Source organism: Mirounga angustirostris, unplaced genomic scaffold, assembly GCF_029215605.1.
Source record: "Mirounga angustirostris isolate CCGP_5_RB_7025 unplaced genomic scaffold, mMirAng1.0.hap1 SCAF_8, whole genome shotgun sequence".
Lineage (NCBI taxonomy): Eukaryota > Metazoa > Chordata > Mammalia > Carnivora > Phocidae > Mirounga > Mirounga angustirostris.
In genome coordinates this window covers 81,018,633-81,039,137 of record NW_026991716.1, presented here as the reverse complement: position 1 = coordinate 81,039,137, position 20,505 = coordinate 81,018,633, and the positions used below count along the sequence as shown (strand labels likewise).

Genomic DNA, 20,505 nt, shown 5'->3' with positions numbered 1-20,505 from the left:
AAGAGTTAGTATACATAAAACATTAAAAGATCCTGAAGATTTACAGGGCTTTTAGGACCCTATGATTATATAATCACAAACAATTATAGAATGTTGGATAGAAAATTATGTGATACAAGAAAATCATTTTTATCATTTAAAACTGAAAATGTATCTTTTTTTTTTTTAAAGATTTTATTTATTTATTTGAGAGAGAGAGAATGAGAGACAGAGAGCACGAGAGGGAAGAGGGCAGAGGGAGAAGCAGACCCCCCCGCCGAGCAGGGAGCCCAATGCGGGACTCGATCCCGGGACTCCAGGATCATGACCTGAGCCAAAGGCAGTCGCTTAACCAACTGAGCCACCCAGGCGCCCCTGAAAATGTATCTATATATTTTTTATTCTTATTCAATCAGTAGTGCTTCAATATATCTTAAAGGATTATAAACTAAAAATACATATCAAAAGCATTTATTTTAGTGAAACTTCTATGTTATCAAAAGCCAGTTATAGGTCAAGAAACATTGAGAATGGTTCTGATTTACTTTTAGCAGCTCAAGTACAAGAAGAAGACTTAAAATTAATCAAGTGAGAATTTTGAGAATGAGTTTGAAAGATGTGTCCCTTTAATTTCAATAAAAGATTAGCCACAGAAGAGAAAAGATGGGAAAAAATCAAGAAGTAATATTTGAGAGGTGCCATCTTAGAAGTAGCTCATCCTTAGGGACAATTTGTAAATTTGTGGAATATCCTCAAATCCAATCAAGATGACTAGAGTCAGGGAAAAAAGGGATCATCAAACTTAGAAAAAGTTATAACTTAATCACTATTTGTTATCCCTCATAAAACCTTCTGCTTAGAACTTAGTCCAATGCACATCAGGCTGGGATGCCAAGAATGATGAGCATCAGTGTTCCAGTCCCTCAAAAAGCAATGGCATAATCCTCATAGTGAAAGTATTAAAGTGCCTGTTGGCTTAAATCTAAGTCTCCCATGTGTTTATCATTGAGAATCAGTGCATGAGTCTAATTAAAATATATAATTGATTAGAAAATTAGAGGAATCAAGTAAAATGTCCTACTTTATGATATTTAAGGTTAACCTAAGATAAATCATTGGACTTGTAAAATATTACATCAACATTAAATTTTATGTATATTTGTTTATAAGGATATGCTTTTAAAATCAGGTTTAGATAAGTCCCACACTATATTGAAATGTGTCTTGCTATTCCTAATATCAATAAGCAAAGTCTGCCAAAAAGGGAGCATCCTCTTATAATGAGTCTCAGAAGTCAGTTTCTGAGAATTTAGGGCTTTAATAATATCGATGAGGGTTTGGGTGAGTTATGGATAGAATAAAAGATGTTATCTAAGAGATATGTAAGCAGCAGAGTTTTGAAAAAGGAGTGGCACTAGAAATTTTAAAAATATACATATGCTGTCTTCCCCACTCTCCTGTAAAAAGACATTATCGACAAATGTGTGATTCATGATAGAAAAAGGTTTTTAGTTAAAATGTATCTAAAATCATAAGGGACATTCTAAATCCTGAAAAATGATAGAATGTAGGTAAAACAGTTGAAATTTTGGAAGGTTTGAGCAACATAATTTATGAACTGTTCTAATAGATAATAGGTTAATACTGCTCTGCTCCCAAAAAGTTGAGTATACACATTTGTTTTCCTTTTTTAAAATTTTTAAAATAAGACTATATATTTAATGTCTATGGCATGAGGTTTTGATATGCATTCGCATAGTGAAATGATTACTACAGTCAAACTAATTATAACATAACCATTTCCTCATATAGTTGTCATTTTCCTCCCCAGGAGATGAGGGTGTGCCACTGTCTCAGTTCCTCGAGACAGGCAAGATAGAAGCCAGCCCTTCTAGTAGCCCCTGGAAAAGCTGGGGTCCTAGATGTCGGGTCCAAGTCCTTCTCTCCTCCATGAGAACCTGGGAGCTGGAGTGCCCACCCACTCTGCACTGAGCTGGGGGAAGGAGCTGTGGCAAATGCCTGCCCTCTTGTTCAGGCCACGTGCTCTTCCTACGGTTGTGTTGCTCTCTGTCTCTCTCAGGGGACCAACCGAACCACAGGGCTCATCAGCTCTCAGAGACAGGTGGGTTAGCTGGAGGCTTGGCTCTGTCTCTGGAGTAAGGGGGCAAGGGGGGTGTTGTAGGCAGTGCCCACCCGCCATCTCAAATCACCAGGAGGCTAGGGATTACCTGCCAGAGACAAGCCAGTTAGGAGCCAGACCTCCGGGGAAACAGCTGGAGAAGTTGAGGCACTGGGCGTGCAGTGTCGCCCCTTTCAGGCAGAAGGTGGGAGATGGGCATTATTGCAGGAACGTGATAGGACCCGGCTCGCAGGAGAGCCTGCAGAGTCATTTAAAACTGCTTTGTTCACCGGAGATCCGAGGGACTAGCAAATGCCAGGCCCCAGGAGTTCCCAGACACAGGCAATGGAAGCCCAGACCCTCAGGCAGCTGCGGGAAAAGTGAGGGCACTGGAGGTAGAGTCCAATTCCTTCCCGGTGGAAGCGAAAAGTTTGTGTTTGCTTTTTTCCTCAGAAGACGGCGTGGAGGGGGGAGGGAGGAACACCGGAAGTGCCCACAAGCCTCTCCTGTCCCGTGTCAGTGGCTCCCACGGTTTACCACAGAGAAATAGCTGTGGGTGGCGATGTTACTGAGTCCAAGGTCTCACCAGCCAGAAACCGGCCAGGCTCCCGGAGGACCCGGCCGGCAGCCAAAGGTAGGAGGGTTAGAAACCAGACTCTCTAGCCGCAGTCCGAAGAGCCGGGAATTTAGACGTGTAGTCCAGCCCCTTCGAGGGAGAAGCTGCGGCTGGGTTTAAAGGCAGGGGCTCGCTCTGCGCAGAGCGGTGCGGACTAGCTGCTCGAAGTGCTCGTGCACGGGTTTAAAGTGCACGCGTCGTTCTCTGTGGTCCCGGGGGACTAACGAGTGTCTGCCAGCTCCCAGAAATACGTGCGTTAGGGGTCGATTCCTCAGGTGGCAATAGTAAAGGTCGGCGCTTTGGATGCGTGGTCTGAACTTTTCTTCGCTCCTCACGAGAAAGGAGGGAGTTGGGGTTTCCTTCTGGATTGTATGGTGTTGTGCCAGGGGTGGCGTTTAGGATGAGAGTGTGTTTCAGCTTTTCCTACTTTTTCCACTGTGTGTATTTTCTCAGCCACTGGGTGTATAGGAGATTCTCAGCCGGTTTCTGGATTTTTTCAGAGAGCGATCCTACACGTGTAGCCGCTTATTACTTGCATCCCTCTTTGGGAAGAGGAAGAATCGGGAACGGTCTATTTCACCATCTTGTTAATGTTACAACCCCCCTTCTTTTCAAAGATTCATGCAACATTTACAAAAAATGATGTTTCCAGGTTGTAAAGGAACTGCCATTAAATTATAAAAATATCAACTCCGCATAGAGGAACATTCCTGATTACAACATGAGATTAGTAATTCGGTAATAAGTAGATGTTCCCAGACCTGTAGATATGGAATATAAAATGGGTTTATGAAAAGTAAATGAGTAAATACTTTATTAACTGCTATAGGCTAATCATGATTGAACAGCAGTATGATGTGTGCAGTTTAATGAAGCTAAATAAGAACTTGGAGGGAAATTTATATTCTTAAATTTGTTTTAGAGAATAGGAGATATTAGGGGCACCTGGTTGGCTCAGTTGGTTAAGTGTCAGACTCTTGGTTTCAGCTGAGGTCATGATGTCAGAGTCCTGAGATCCAGCCCTGGTGGGCCTCCTCTCAGGGGAATCTGCTTGAGATTCCTTCCCTTTCCCTCTCTCCTCCCCCTGCTCATGCTCCTGCAGTGCACTGCTCTCGCTCTCTCTCTGTCTCTCTCTCTCTCAAATAATAAATAACCAAATAAATAAAATGTTTAAAAAGAAACTAGGAAATATTAAATTTTAATGAGCATTTTCCTAAACATGTTGGACACTTATCATCAACCCAAAGGAACTATAGAAAAGAAAGTGGTAAAAATAAAAATAATAAAATTTAAAAAAGAAATCAGATTGATCAACTATACATAGAGATAAACAATAAAACAAGAAGCTGTTTTTAAAAACTAATAAAATACCTTGGTAAGAAAATATAAATGAATAACTGATTTATAATTAAATATAAAAGCAATGTAGAAACACAAAAGCTACTTCACAAACTTAAGCTATTCTAAAATTTGAAATCTTGAAATTCAAAATATTTAAAGGAGTTTTAAATACAGTTAAGGAACTAGAAAAATATTTAGCACATATGAAAAAGACAACGATGATCCTTCGACAAAGATAATACAATCCTTGAAAAATTAATTAAGGGCATGAACTGAATGTTCACAAAAAAGAAATACAGCTAAAATTAAAAATAAAAACAGAATTACTGTATGATCTAGCAGTCTCATTTCTGGGTATATATCTGAAGGAAATGAAATCTGTATCTTAGAGATATCTGCACTCCGATGTTCATTGCCAGCATTATTCACAATAGCCAACATATGGAAACAATGTGTCTCTTGAGGAATGAGTGGATAAAGAAAATATGATATATGTATATGTGTGATATATATATTTGTGATGATATGGATGAACCTGGAGGGCATACTGTGTGATCTCACTTACATGTGATAGCTAAAAAAAGTTGAACTCATGGAAATAGTAGAATGGTGGTTGTCAGGGAATAGGAGGTGGGAGAAATGGCGAGATGTTGGTTAAAGGGAAAAAAGTTTCGGTTATGATGAATATGTTTTGTACAGAATGTACAATGTACAGAATGATGACTATAGTTAATAATACTGTATTGGAGGGCGCCTGGGTGGCTCAGTTGGTTGGGCTACTGCCTTCGGCTCGGGTCATGATCCCGGAGTCCTGGGATCGAGTCCCACATCGGGCTCCCGGCTCGGCGGGGAGCCTGCTTCTCCCTCTGACCCTATCCCCTCTCATGCTGTTTCTCTCTCTCTCTCTCTCTCTCTCAAATAAATAAATAAATAAAATCTTAAAAAAAAATACTGTATTATATACTTATAATTTGCTAAAAGAGTAAATCTAAAGTGTTCTCATCACACACATATACAACAATGGTAACTGTGATGTGATGATGTGTCAATTAATTGTAGTAATTATTCCATAGTGTAAACAAATATCAAATTACAATGTTATACAACTTAAATATATACTAGTTTATTTGTCAGTTGTACTTCAGTAAAGCTAAGGTGAAAAGGCCCTCAAGGTGATTCTGATGTACACACTCAAGCTTGAGAACCACTGCCATGGAGATTTTAATTGACATTTATTTAAAATTATACTTCACATACTTTGAAATTTTTATTAACTACTTCATGATTCACAAATAAAAATAGTATTCAAAAACTAAAACAAAAAATACTTATTTAAATCAGAGAAATTAAATTTAATATAATAATTTTTGCATATGCAACTAAATATATATGATGATAGAAATAAATGGTGATGATGATGGTAACTTTGCTTTGAGCATTCTTATATACCTGAAGCAGAAGTTTAATTGAAACAAACGTTATTAAAATCAATTTAGCAAAATATGTCAAGGATTATAAAAAAAAATTTAATAAGATTTGTACCAGTTATTCTCTTCCTAGTAATCTATTAAAAAGAAAACAAAACATACACACCCAGAAACTCTTACAATGATTCATCTACAGCAGAGTTTAACAAGACATTGCTTATGATAATAATAAAATGGAAATAGTCTAAGTATCCCCAAATGGAGGACTAGTTAAATAAAATATGGTCCATGGATATTATAGTGGACATTTGTGAAGGACCGCCTGTCATTCATTATTTCTTGTCCCTTTCTCACAGGACCTGGATTTTCTCCCATTTTATAGCTTCTATCTGATTTTTGTGGTGTGGGCCCTGATTGGCTTCATTTAAAAATATATATATAAATGGACAGAAATTAGTAAGGTGAGAGGCAATAGACAGACATAAGCCAGTCAGTTCCCATCATTCTCTCTGTATATATTGATTGGTTCAGGGTAAATATGTCAAGTACTATGTTCAGCTGTATATAACTGAGAACCCAAATAATAGCGATTTAACTAAATATCAGTGTATTTGTATCACGGAAAAAGCCTAGAGCCAGGCAGGCTGGGGCAAGGCCAGTAGCTGCATTATCCATCCACAATATTACGTATGTTCTTTCTTTTCAGGCATCCGTATCAGACAGTGTCATACCTGTGTCTTCATAGTCCCAAAATGGCAGCTACACAACCAGCACTTGCCCACGTTCCGTTCAGGAAGAAGGGACAGGGGCAAAGGCAAGATATCCACTCCGGTGAGTTTTTCACACTTAAAGAACTTCTTTGGAGCCACCCAACAACTACTCTGTGCGACTCCTAGGTTCTATGCTTGGGAAGTCTGGAAAACGCCGATTTTAGTTCTTTGAGGTATTGTTGGTAAATGAGGAGAAGACGAGGTAAGATAGGTAATGAATGATTTCTGACAAAGGTAGGTATACAAAATGAGTTGGTCCTAACAAAGTGATGCCCTTGACTTTTCCCATGGTTTAGAGAGAAGGGTTTGCATTTAAGACTTTAAATGTGTTTTTGTTTTTTTTTTTAAGATTTTATTTATTTATTTGACAGAGAGAGAGAGAGAGAACACAAGCAGGGGGAGTGGGAGAGGGAGAAGCAGGCTCCCCGCGGAGCAGGGAGCCCGATGCGGGCTCCATCCCAGGACTCTGGGATCATGACCCGAGCCGAAGGCAGACGCTTAACGACTGAGCCACCCAGGTGCCCCATCCTTACTTTTTTTTTTTTTTTTTAAGATTTTTATTTACTTATTTAACAGAGATAGAGAGCACAAGTAGGCAGAGCGGCAGACAGAGGGAGAGGGAGAAGCAGACTCCCCAATGAGCCAGGAGCCCGATGCGGGGCTCGATCCCAGGACCCCCGGATCATGACCTGAGCGAAGGCAGACGCTTAACGCCTGAGCCACCCAGGTGCCCCCTGACCAAGCTTTTCAAACATTGGAAGGAAAATAAAGTATTACAGCAACCGAGCCGGGACGTAAACCTTGGGGCGACCCGGATTACTCCGCTCGCTGGGTTGGGCGGAGGGTGCTGGTGCAGATGACACCCGCCCACCAGCGCCAGCCCCACACCGCGGTCTCTCACGCAAGGACACTTATCCGAGCCCAAGTGAGTCACTAACAACGGAATGCTAACCTGAAATTTTCTCTAATTCGTCTTTAAACAGTAAATCAATCGCAAACAAAACACAAACGCTTTGTATGAATAACAATGAACTTGTGACACTTCACAAAAAAACAGGAGAATATTATTAGTGTGTCAGTTACCTGTTAACAATCACTGTTCTATAGAATGTTATCGAGGCTTTAGAAAATAGAACCATGTTCCTTAGAGCGCGGGACTTTTTTTTTTTTTAAGATTTTATTTATTTGACAGAGAGAGACACAGCGAGAGAGGGAACACAAGCAGGGGGAGAGGGAGAGGGAGAAGCAGGCTTCCCGCAGAGCAGGGAGCCCGATGCGGGGCGCCCGATGCGGGCTCCATCCCAGGACCCCGGGACCATGACCCGAGCCGAAGGCAGTCGCTTAACCAACTGAGCCACCCAGGCGCCCTTGAATGTGTTTTTTTGTATGAATCAAATAATGCTTGATTAGTATACATCATCAGTGCCCTATAACATTCTTACTGTTTTCACTAAGAGTGAATAAGATATTAAAATGGACTATTCTGTGAAAATAATTTGTATTCTTACAGAAATAAGGTACATAAAATTGTCTGTTAAATGACAACCAATGCAAATTATTTTTCATTCCATAAAAATGTTTGCTTTCTATATATGGATACAATTTATTTTAGGAAGTTAAATATGCCTTGAGTATATCTATTCTATCATTCTCTCTCTTAGGATGATGCACAGTGATGGGAAGGATAAGAAGGTTGTAACAGGAGATTTGAGTTTGGGCCCAGACCCCATGTTTACTAATTAGGGGCTCTTAAGCAACTATCTGAAAATAATTTCTCCATCTATAAAATGGAAGTAACTAGAGTATACTCAGAGGACTCTTACAGGGGTTAAAGGAGAAAATATTTGAGAATCGTTTAAGAAACTGTCCAGTTCTGCACACGTTTTTGAACATTACCCCTTTATCCCTTTTTATTTTCTCTTTTATTCACTTGTAAAGCACAATGTTGACTTACTCAGCTTAATTAATGTAGTATCATGTGACCTCAGTTTCATACAAAGCTCTACCATAATGAAATTTTATTTCACTTACACTTTAGAAACACTCTGGTGCCATTTCCTGGGCAGAAACAAAGGGAAAAGCTAGCCCTAGGCATGGGTCTAACAGGCTGGACTCTCACCAAGCATATGGGCAGGCAGTGCTTCAGTGGAGAGATCAAAGCACAGTGGATGGCCTTTCTCTGGATGACTTCCCCAGATGCTTAAGGTTCTCGAAACAGCTGTTTCAATCCAGGCACAGCAGGTTTCCCACTCTACCCTCTGCAAATTGTGGATTCTTTGCAATATCCCCAGTGGATTTTTTTCCCTTACAAATTGGCCTATAGATTAGGCATGACAATTAGCACTAGTCTATAGACTTAGAAAAAGAAAGAAATTAGTCTGGAACTAAAAGAAAACATGCTGTGCACTAGTAAAACATATGATATAAATTAAGTCAGAAGATTATAAATGATGGAACTAGAAGGGACCTTTGAGACTCCATAGCCCATTGTACTAATTGTACAGATGAGAAATCTGATGATATTGTATTTTGTTAGACTGCTCATGGTCACCATCTCTAAAATTGCTAAATTTGTCAGTGGGAGGGGGGAAGCAAACACAATTTTGCAGATTCATTTTGTATATAGCTATATTTTGAATCTAAGCGTAAAACAGGCTTATACATTTATTCAAAACAGCGATCATTTAATCCCTATAATCTATAAGAATACTCCCAAATTTTAAAGATACGGTATTTTTTCCCTTTTATTATGTTTTAACTCAAATACAGTTTTCGTTAGCGTTTTAAGTGCAAGCAGTTTCTTGCTCTCTGGTCAAATCTTACTGTTAATGCAAATCCAGTATATCAAAGCAAAAAGCACTCTATTAAAAATTCATTTATTCATTCATCATTCAGTCATCCCGTGAATATTTACAAAGTATCTGTTACTGTTTTAACATTATCCTACACATTGAAGATATAGAAACGAGAAATGGCTATTGATCTGTAAAGGAGAGAGTGTAGATAGTTCTTGAGAAAACCAGCGTGGAGCTACCTTGTCTAAGTTTGAATTTTGTCTTCATTACCATCTAGCTAAGAGACAGTCAGCAAGTTACTTAACCTCTGTGACTTTAGTTTCCTCATCTGTTAACTGTTCATAATAATACTATCTACTTCACAGGAGTTTGTGAGGATTAAATGATGTAATCTGTGCATAGTTTTAGCATATTCCCTGGCAATTATTATTCGCCAAATAAATGTTCATTACACATGACATTAGAAACTCCTTATCTAGTGAGAAATACAGAAAATTATACCACTACTCACAATATGATAAACTATGGTCTGAGAAAGATAAGCATGTTTATATGTCCCTGTAAAATATGTCCCTGTTCCTATGGTACTACAAGATGCAGCACCAAATCTATGGTTGGATGATAAGGCCACTGTTCCCTGAGAAGTTAATGCTTGAGTTGCTTTTTATAGATTTTTTTTCAGTTATTTGACAGTGACTTAGGAGAAACATAATATGAGGAGTGAATATTCCAGGTAGAGGAATGCATTTAGGTTTTAGAATGATTGCTTTGCCAGTGATATGTAAGGTGACTTGAACTTATCTTGAAGACAGGTGTTATGAAGGTAGACTATTGTGGTACTGCAGCTGAAGAATTACGTATGAAGAGTATGAGAGAGAAGACATATTTGAGAAACATTTAGAAGATGGAATTAGCTAGACTTAGTTGCTGATTATATGTGGAAAGTGGGGGGAGAGGAAGGAATTGTGTAAGCTTCTTGCAGTTCTTTACTTTAAAAAAGTAGTTATGGAGTCAAGTCCATTTACTGCAATAAGGAAGACCAGGCCTGATGAAATGATGAGGCCTGTGTTTTCCATGAGCAAAACTTTCCAAATGACATATAATTCATGAGAGAAAAAGATAACAAATCTGGATATGAAGATAAAGATATCTTCACTGTAAAGTGGCTAAAAGTCATATTCATGGATGGAATTATTTATTTAGAAGAGAAAAGAATGCTTTGGTCAAGCCTGATTAAAAGACTTGGACTGGGAGTAGTGAGGAGATAAATCAATCACTAAAGCTGTCAGGTACATTTGAGATGAGTTAAGGTAAAGGAAAGAAGAAGTATATTGAGGTACCTAACATTTAATAAACACATACTATAACCTGAGCCATTTACATGTTAAAATATTTAATTCTCAAAAGAGCCTGTGATACAGTCATCACGATTTCAATAATGAGAAGACTGAGGCTCTGCTGGCACAATATTTTCAAAATCACACAATTCGTATATAGCAGGGCTGAGGTAACACAAAAGCCAACTCAACATCAAAGCCTTCATGTTTCAGTACCTCATTTCATAACCAAAAAAGCAGGATGAAACAAAACAAAGAGTAATATCAGACAAGCCAAAAAAGGAGAAAATGCCATGAAAGTAGATGTAGAGAAAATAGAAACAGAATATTTTTGAAGAAGTTGCAAGTGAAAAGAGTAAGACTATTTATTTGGATTGGTGTTGTTACTACTATTTTGAAGATGGGAGAAATTTGAAAATACACACATACACATGGTTATAGCATCCATATTTTTTTAATGATGCAACTTTAGAATCACTTTTCATTGAATGAATGATTGAGGCATAAATTTATATGGGTATTGTGAGTTGAAAAAAATATATAATCAGAATTTATTTCAGTAACATTTTATTTCAGGAATATCATCCTATTTGATGGGAAGACATTTTCTGATTATCCAGATTAGAGTGAAAGCTAGAACTTAGAGGGAATGGGGGAGCTGACTCTGGCAGTGACTGTATTTCAAAGCCTAGGGTTTCTTGGTTGTGAGGAATAAAAGGATGGGAAGAGCAAGAGGAAAAGAAAAGGAAAAGCCCATTGAGACAGATGACAAGAAGATTGTGCAGTGTGTTAAATGAATCCCTCCAAGGGGACATTGTTGTATTCTGTACAAGTCCAGAGAGCACCAAATATCTTGACTTCAGTGGATTTCTTCTTTTGTTGACTGTTAAGTGGGCAAAATTAACTCTAGGAATTCAGATGTTAACCTACTACAGGTTCTTTGTGAGAATTCCTTCTTTGACATCATTTTGGTTTATTTTAATTTATCATTTTTCCCTTTGCCTACGTCTTTCAATAATTTCAATATGTTGAACTTAGGTATAGATTGCAGTTAATTTAACCTGCTGAGGATTCTTTCAGAATTTTTTTCTTTTAAATGTGGGTATGATGTCTTTTGCTTATTTTGAAAAATTTTCAGCCATTATCTCTTAAATACTTTCTCTACCTAAATTTCCCACTTGTAGGACTCTATTAAATGTTTGATATTCTTCTTGCTTTATTTTACCTTATCCTTTTTTCCAAAATTTTATCTCTGTGCTTTATTCACAGTAGTAAACTGATCTTCCAGTTTACTACTTCTCTTTGCAGCTGTTCTGTTTAATCTATACATTGAATTCATCTTTATAGTATTTTTCATTTCTGTGAATTGTATTTCATTGTTTTGTAAATCTTCTGTATAATTTTTAAAGTTTTTTGTTTGAAAATTTTGAACATATAATCTTAGTCTCTTAGAATGGTGATCTACCATGGGCCCTTAAAATTCTTGCTGGGCATTTCAAAAAATGAAGTCTCTCAATGCTCTTTATTTGAGCCATTTCTTGGGCTTGAACCATTTTTTTTGTATTTGCAGTGAGCAACCATGAAGGATAAGAGAACATCTCTTTTTGGACTAAAATCAGACATCCTTTTATTTACTATAAAAGTGGTGAATCTAGTAAACTCTCAATTAACACAACCCACTGTGTATGCAGGCATCCACCAGAGGCACTGTGCCACCATCCTGGACATGGAGAAGCAGTGTGAACATCATGCTGACTACGTTCTAGTTACTGCTTTGCCCTAAATAATGAAATCCATTTTCCTCTGACCCAGTAATCTAGTGTCTTCTTCTAATATCTACAAATGGTAATAGGCTAGTTTTTAATGTTGTCTATGTATATCCAATACCCACTGAAACAAATAGAATACATAATACATATTTGACTAATCTTGAAACAAAGTGCCTGTTAAATATGTATTTTATGTTCCCCTTAAACAAAAGTGCTTGAGAAAAATACTGTCTTGAGGCAACTAAATAACAAAGTTATGTAATTAAATATAATTTAATTATTTTATTCAAAATCATTCTGTCTCAGTTTACATCAATTATTTTTCCAAAACTATGGAATTGCTCTGCAATGTGCAAATCTTTCGCAGTGACTATTTTTTTTCTACTTTTGTCTGAAAATTTAGTTTGTCTTAGAGCTGGTGTAAGATACAGTTAACTGCAATGAAATGATTATGAATACTCTATGTAGACAGGTTAGATTAAAATATTTTGCTATCTCATAGAAAAGATAAGTAAATGAAAGCTGCTTATACGTGCATACTTTCTAGAGAAGGTGGTTTATTTAGAAGAAAAATAAGTTGAATCTGATTACCTATTGGAACACAGTAAGATAAAGCCATTTTAAAAAGCCCAGTGAAGAGTATTTTCATACAAATTTATTAAAAATCATATTTAATAAATATGAATAATGAATTTATAATAAATATTGTATTTATTTTATATTTTATTTATAAATAAATAAATTTATTTATAAATAAATAAATTATAAAATAAATAATAAAATTCACATTTCTATAATGTATGGGCCCTGATAATGAGTAAATTAGGTTAAGTGAAAAAACCTAAAGAAAGCCCTAGTTGTAATTTTTTACAATTTTAAAATACAATTTTAATACCAATTTTATAATTAATTTAACTCTAAGAAAAAAATAATCAGATACATAGAATTTGGAAAAGAAATTGTTTTTAGTCAATTATGGTCACTTTGTTTTTTATAGGAACTTGTCAACTTCAATTTTCTCATGGTAAATTCCTTTGTAGCAAGCATAGGTCTTAGCAAACAAATAATAAATGATATTTTTGAAAGAAAATAATTCTGTATTTGTGGGTAGTCTGGAACAAGCAGTTTCACATTACCCCCGACATAGGTGTATATGCCTTTAAAATGGATGCACCAAAGTGATTTGCACTGAATTTTTTTTATCGTTTCATACTTTACCTGGTGCTTTACAAGTCGAAAAGCCTCAAAGCTTTGGTTTGAAGGGTGCCAAACATAAAGTAGAAAGCACTAAGTTTAATCTGAAACCCACAAAATCAAAAGATTGCTTAGCCAAAAATCCAACATTTCACTGTCTGTAAATTGCAATGGGAATTAAAGTATTGCTTTTATTCCTTTCATCCAACATTCTGAAGGACATTTGAGAACTTAATTTATGGCTTTGAGGAAGTGAGTCTGGGGGTTAACAAGCAAAGAATTTAAACATCCAATTGCATATATTCCTTCAAAGACATACCATTGGTACCTCCTGTACTTTCATTAAGTGGTGTGTCTAGATTATATGGCCAAAGGAGGAGAATACTTCCAGTCTACATTTTTCATTGATGTGGATTTAGCAGAATTTCTTTATGATCTATCATTCATGTATCCCACAAATTTTTATTATCTAAAGTGGGAGTTGAAGCTATAATTCATATAACTCCAAAATTGCGATCAAGCATTTAAAATGCCCATACTTGAAATGGAGATGACGTATAAATAGATACACCAAGTCTTTCTTATAGGAAGCCAAATTATTTTGAAAATGTGGGATGGAAGACAGGATTCATTGTGTAAACCAGGCAGCTCAGAAATAATTTCACAGTGGAGCCTGGGACAGTGAGCCTATATTTTGACTTATTAAACTCACATGCCAACATATGTTAATTGTTGAAAAATGGTTTTGGAAATATCTCTTGGAAATATCTCTAGAGATGCCTTGCCATTCTGACCAAGATATTAGAAACATTGTCTAATATCCATTGACACTTTTTTTCTACTTTCCTCATCCTTTTCTTTTTCTGCCTTCAGTCAGTTTAAATTGATTTCTTCTCTCCAAAGCTAAAAAAAAAAAAATAGTAGGAATAGAGCTGGCAAAAAGAAAAGACATTGTCCTGGGGGAAGAAGTATACAAGATAGAGTCAGAACTAAGGATCCAGACTGTAGCTTTATAAGATGCCATCAGAAATCAGCCTGAATCACATAGGTGCATCCATGTGGTACCAGATATGTCAGTGCCCTAAGTTAATAGCGTGAGTATAATTGGGTGAGGGGTATACATTCAAATTGCCAGAAGTTGAATCTCAGTACATAGTTAAGTGCCTGTGTCTGATACTTTGAATAGAAATTTTTCAAACTTCCTCGCAACTACAGTGAATATAAGGAAATCCTTTACTTTTCTCTATTTTGCAACAAAATATTTTCATCGAGTTGCTTGCAGTGTGAATTAATGCTAAGTATTCAATATGAAAAGCAGTGTGACATTCATTTTTAAATTTCATGCTTCGTGTCACTTCACCTCTCTCCTTACTAAATTACATTTGGTCATACTTTAACCACACAGGATGATGCAGCAATGTTATATGTGGAAGAGGGGCAGGTAGGGAGAAAGGTGCAGAAGTGTAGTGCAAAAAAATTAAAATTTTGTTTACAACTCTCCAGGAAAAAAATATAAAGCTGTGGCGCACAGGCCAAAATATTTTGAAAGATACTGAGACTGATTCTTGTAATCCTATATGTATTTATATTTACACTGAAGGTTAATTCATTCATTTTAATTCATTCACATGTAGTCGTTAAAATATCTTATATATTTTGTTGTAATCATGTTATTTATGAAATTTATGTATTAAAAGTTTAGAATTTTTTACATTATCATTACTTTGTACAATGAAAAAAAAAAAACATTATATTCTGAAAGACCTGAAAGAGATAAGGAAAACATTCTGCAAGATCTTAAAGAGAAAAGTAGAAGTTAAATGGTAGCTTATATTGAATCCTTAAATAACACCAATTCAATAATTACTCAATACCTGCTATGGATAAGACACTCCTTAACACCCTGCAATGTAAGTATTGTAATCTTCATTTTATAGATAAGAAAACTGAGTCTCAGAGAGAAGTCTTTGTTTTAAGGCTACACTAGTAGTACATCAAAATCTGGGATTTTTGTCCAAATATACCTGTCTTGGAGGCTCATGCCTTTTACTATATATCCCATACTTTCCCTGCTATAACTGTTTCTTACTTTTAAAAAGTTGAAGGATTAATATAAGTGGCAGAGATATAAAGAGCTAAGTGTAATAAAATTAGGACGAAGTAAGAACTAAACAAGATGTGATACTCTTGCTGTACTGATGAGAAAATGATTAAAGATATTAGTGTGATCAGATAAGATTTGCTGGAGGAAAAAGTTCTTATTTAATCAAAGTTCTTTAACAAAAAAACAGTAGATATGCAATTAAGTATAGTATACACAGTTATGTTTTAAGTGTAGACACATAAATAACCACAGACTACATAAAAGTCTGTTTTTTGTAGTCATTAGGAGCACAATCTATAGGCTACATCTGCTTTGACTCAAAATCCAATTTTTGCTATCCCCCTACTGCATGGTATTACAAAGCCAGTTTCCTCATCTATAAAGTAGGCTGTATAGTACCAACTTGTTTTTATGAGGCTTAAATGTGATAATCCATGTAAAGCTAACACAGTGCCTTGAAAATAACTAAAGAATCCCATAAATAGTTATACACTGATCACTTGTGATAGGCATATGGTATGGAATTTACAAGCAGAGAATGGGAGAAGAGATGAAAAAGATATCCGGGCTGAGTGAATAGTGTTGCAAGTACATAGAGTCCTGAATGAAGCAATTTGCTGGGGATGATTGTTGGTATGGCCAGAATGCTAAGTGCAAGGTCATGGGAAGGGGAAGGAGATGATACTAAAATTCATTTTAGCTTTTTTGGAGGATGCATGTCTTTCTTTTGTGAATAGCTTTATTATATTATTCTTATAAAGTTTTAGTGTACATTTAATACCAATCTCCAACAAAGCACTGATTGCCCTGACCAGAGCACAGCCTAGGTATTTTATACCAGGAGTTGTGGAACTGACCAAGAAGGAGCTGTGGGCTAGAGAATGAGAGGAAGACAAGTTAAATCTCTTTGGGGTAGCAATGATGGTTTACTTGGAAGACATCAATAAAAAAATAAAAATAAAACTCTCAAGAATGAACAAAAAGGCACAGTAGACACTAAATCTGGGCACGTTAATTAAAATTACTTCTCTATAAGTAATAGAAGTCCACTCTGAGTAATTCAGACCAGAAGGGAATCATTGGTAAGCATTTAGCAAGACTCTCAAAAATAACACAAAGTCTAGAAAACCCAGCTGGATAAAAATCAGTAGTCATGGCCACCCAAGATCTAGGTTAAACAACACAGCAACAACTAATTTCCAGGTTTATCCCAGCACAAATGCTGGCTTAGCTTTCTCTGTTCAAGAATGGATTCCAGAGAAAAAGAACAATTTATCTGTGTAGACTGGGTCATTTTCAACATCATGATCAAGAATAGCACCTAGGTTAATATTTCAACCTTCAATCTGATTGTGGTCAAAGAATATGCAATAATTCCCCAAAGGGAAATTGGCCTTTATTGCCAAAGAAAAGAAAATAGATGTTAGGCATCCCTTCTTCCCATCCCAACAAACACACACACACACACACACGCACGCACGCACACACACACCCCAGTTGCTTTTTGAAGGAGCCAGAGTGAAGAGTCTAGAAAATGTGAGAGAAGGTTCCTAATGACTGAAGTGAGCCACTGTAGGCAGATCAGATTTTGTGAAGGGTTATTGTTTTTCCTTAAAGGAACATGGAGTAGAAAGGATGCCATGTTCCTGACTTGGGGAGTTCATGATGGATAGAGGTTATAAAGGTTTCACTTCAATTATCTTTCTATCTGAGAACTTAGACCTGTGTCTGGATTGTAGCTGACACTTAAAACTTGGATAAAAGGATGAATTAGTAAATTAATAGCTCTTTTATGTTTTTTTCCTTCATTTTATATCTATCTAGGATAGATTCCTGGAAATGTAAATTTATAAACACTTTAAAACTCTGGACATGATCAGTAACTATTTTAGAATAAAAAGTTTATTAAAGGACTTCCTTCTGGTTTCTGATGCCATCCTTGGAAGTCACTCCAGCCCAACAGTAAGAAGCTGGACATATAAATCAACAAATCTTAGATTCATACGAGAAGAGAGGGCACAGGGCATGCTAATATCCCCAATACTGGGAAGTTAGACAGTGAACACAGGGTATCACATCTTACAAGGCAAAGACTCATGAGCAGAAATAGCTGATAATTAGTACCAGAATAGGAATACCTGAACTGTGATTGATGAATTACAGGAGGCTCAGTGTGGATAATTCTGAGAGTTAAAAACTCCAGGAGGACCCAGTCAACCCCTTCACCCCCACAATTTTGTGAGATTTACCTCCAGAAGCTTGACTGGTTTCCCACAGTATATATTGGAGAAAAATCCGCTCTGGCTTCTGGCAGGGGGATGGGTAAAGGAACTATTTTGATATATGCCAGAATGCTTTGTTTTTCTTAACGAGGCCTGCCTTCAAGGGAAACTGGTTAAATCAGAACCTAACCTGCTGGGGAATTATCAGAGTCTAACGGAATAGGATGAAGGAAAATACCAACTTCGGCCCACTCTAGCCATCCTATCCAACCTAAGGGGAGGAAAAACGATACAAAACAAAACACTAAGGTAAAGAAAGACTTGAGCTCACAGTCCAGAGGAACAGGCTCACTAAAAGACTGGAGACCTAATCACAGGACTGTAGAAAACTCCCCCTCACCACACACCTCACCATCTAACTAAACATCTATTTATAACATTTCTTTAAGTGAGTTCTTTACATAATGTCTGGCTATCAAGAAAAAATTACAAGGCATATCAAAAGGCAAAATAACACAATTTGAAGAGACAGGGGAAGCAGCAGGATCATATATAGCAGAGATGTTAGAATTCTCAGACCAGGAATCTAAAACAACCATGATTAATATTTTAAGGGATCTAATGGATAAAATAGACACCATGCAAGAACAGATGGACAAGGAAGCAGAGAGAAATCCTAAGAAAGAATAAAAGAAAAAGATTCTAGCAATCAAAAACACTAACAGAAGTGAAGAATGTTTTTGATGGGTTTATTAGTAGACTGCATGGCTGAGGAAAGACTTTCTGAGCTAGAGGTTATATTAATAGAATCCTCAAAAAATTGAAAAGCTAAGAGAACTATATGTTATCTATAAGAAACCCACTATAAATATGAAAACACATCTCATTTAATAGTAAATGGATATCATGAAAAGACATGGAAAAACCTTAAATGCATATTACTTAGTGAAAAAAGCCAATTTGAAAAGGCTGCATACTGTATGTTTCCAACTTTATGGCATTCCGGAAGAGACAAAGTTATGAGACAGGAAAAACAGCAGCAGCTTCTAGGGGATGAGTGAGAAAGATGAATATGTGGAACACATAGTACTTTTAGGGCAACAAGTATACGCTGTATGATGCCTAAATGATACGTCATTATACATTTGTCCAAACTCAATAGAATGCACAATGCCAAGAGTGAATGGTAATGTAATTACGATGTGTCAATGTAAGTTCATCAGTTCTAACAAATGTACCACTCTGGTGGAGGATATAGAGAATTGGGAAGACTATACATGTGTTGGAGTAGGGGACATATGAGTAATCTCGGTATCTTCCTCTCGATTTTTCTGTGAATCTAAAACTTCTCTAAAAAAACTCTAAATTTTTTAAAAGTTAATTTAAAAACTCTGGACATACTTTAAGTATATTTCTGAGTTTTTAAAAATCAAATTACAGTATCATCAACAATGTGGGCAAACTCTAACCTCCAAACAAACACAAATTGGCAGGTACTGTAAGCAAACAAAAACCCAGTGTAACACTGTGAATTGTGCAAGACTGTTGAATCACAGACCTGTACCTCTGAAGCAAATAATACATTATATGTTAAAAAAAAAAGAAGATAGCAGGAGGGGAAGAAGGAAGGGGGGGGAATCGGAGGGGGAGACGAACCATGAGAGACGATGGACTCTGAGAAACAAACTGAGGGTTCTAGAGGGGAGGGGGGTGGGGGGATGGGTTAGCCTGGTGATGGGTATTAAAGAGGGCACGTTCTGCATGGAGCACTGGCTGTTATACGCAGATAATGAATCATGGAACACTACATCAAAAACTAATGATGTAATGTATGGTGATTAACATAACATAATAATAAAAAAAGATTTAAAAAAAGCAGTGTAATCCAACGTAAAATAGACTCTCCACTCATTGTGAAATTTGTGTGTATATTTTAATCCAAAATAGGCACTAGTCTTTTTGAGCCTGTTCTGATATATTAGGTATAGAAATAGCAGTAACTGACTTCCTTTTAGCAGCTGCAGTGGACATACTGTCACTTTGAGGGTATGGTGAGTTCCAGGAGATTTAACCAATAAATCTATACAGAAAATTGTGGTGAAAACTTTTTGCTGTAATAGTCTCTAATCAAAGAACTTGGAGAGAGGATAGCTTAAAAAGATTCATGGAAACTGAATTGTATTTAATATCTATTAAATGCCAGCCACAACCACCATACCTGCATATAACTATGATTGTACTTTTTCTTTCCTCACTGCAACCCTCTTAAATAAGCATTGTTATCTTTATTGTATAGATATTAAAAAAAAAAACAAACTTCATTGAAGCTAAAAAGAATGTCTACAACTTCTTGCATTTTGTGGTGGTAGAACTATGATTTTACACTGTATCTTGTGGCCTTTTACATATAATAATATAAAAAGAACATTAATCTATAAACTTTCTAGAAGACTTTTGTATAACATAGATCTCATAGCAAAAGTCAACTTTATTCTAGTTCTGTCTTCTCAGATAAATATTGAAAAGGTGAAAAGTCATATAAGGCCAATTGACAATCTAAAATTGATACGGTTTTTCTTGATATGGTCTTTCTTGTCTCTGGAGGCCTAAATAAGGGTACCTGGAGAAAAAGAAAGTCTTTTGGTATCACCTGATTCAGTGGCAAAAGTGGTAAGCCTTACTAGTCAACTCTAACATATCGATAGTAATCTATGCCATCTCTTCAGCTTAAACCATTACCTGAGCATCATAGGAACAGTGTTGGTTGAAATAGTAAATATAAATAGCCCAGAAAAAAACCCAAAATGATGACCTCACAAATGAAATCCTGTG

The 20,505-nt window shown here is 36.4% G+C and overlaps 1 long non-coding RNA gene across 1 annotated transcript in view; it reads left to right on the top strand.

Annotated features, from left to right (window-relative positions):
- The first annotated feature begins 2,369 nt into the window (after nucleotides 1-2,369).
- The window catches only part of LOC135365493 (uncharacterized), a 40,115-nt gene continuing 21,979 nt past the window's right edge, over nucleotides 2,370-20,505 (top strand). Inside the window, exons 1-2 of the long non-coding RNA XR_010413431.1 lie at nucleotides 2,370-2,732; nucleotides 6,189-6,313. This is a non-coding gene — a long non-coding RNA (uncharacterized LOC135365493). The remainder of the gene's footprint in view (nucleotides 2,733-6,188; nucleotides 6,314-20,505) is intronic.